This window comes from Capsicum annuum, chromosome 7, assembly GCF_002878395.1.
Source record: "Capsicum annuum cultivar UCD-10X-F1 chromosome 7, UCD10Xv1.1, whole genome shotgun sequence".
NCBI classification, from domain to species: domain Eukaryota; kingdom Viridiplantae; phylum Streptophyta; class Magnoliopsida; order Solanales; family Solanaceae; genus Capsicum; species Capsicum annuum.
In genome coordinates, this window is record NC_061117.1 from 7,122,938 (window position 1) to 7,123,681 (window position 744).

Below are 744 nucleotides of genomic sequence, written 5' to 3' on the forward strand. Positions count from 1 at the left end.
CGTAACTGGATTAATCTACCTGAGATAACATCCTATTGGAAATAGATAAGTTATCTAAGTTCAAGAGAATTAGATAACAAATTGTCTGGTGAGGTCAAGAGATAAGTCAGATAGTATAGTCGTCAGGGATATTCTGCTGTTCCCACTTACTCCAAGAATCTCAAGCATTACCTAGTATCTGTCAATTCCCGAAACCCACAGTGAACATAACTCTGGTTTTCCATTTATATTGATTACAAACATTAATACTAAAACCCCATTTTATATTTTTGTATCACTTGTTTGAATTTAACTTGTAGCTATAATTTCAAACTAGTTTAATCGCCACTCACATTGTTCCCTGTGGATTCGACCCCAACTCTAAAGTTGGGTAAATATACTGATGATGACTGCCTTACACTAATTTGAGGTGTAAGTTGAGCGTTATCAGGTAACTCTTGGACCCTTAACACTACACACAACAATAAAACTATCTCTTACAAAGACACAAGATCGTGATCCACCTCCCAAGCATCAATGTTTCCCAGCAAATGCAAACACAAGTGATTCTACACTTGTCTAAGCCCTAATTTCGGTTTTGGGTGCCTCAAGGAAAGAGGACTTGTGTTTCTTTGTCTTGTAAGACTTACAATTTCATTCATAAACTAAACTAAAAACCCTACAATGTTCCTTTTATAGCTATAACAAAATATAAGTTAAAATGACCAAAAGACCCTTCAAAGAGTGGGCACCCATCTAGTGTAA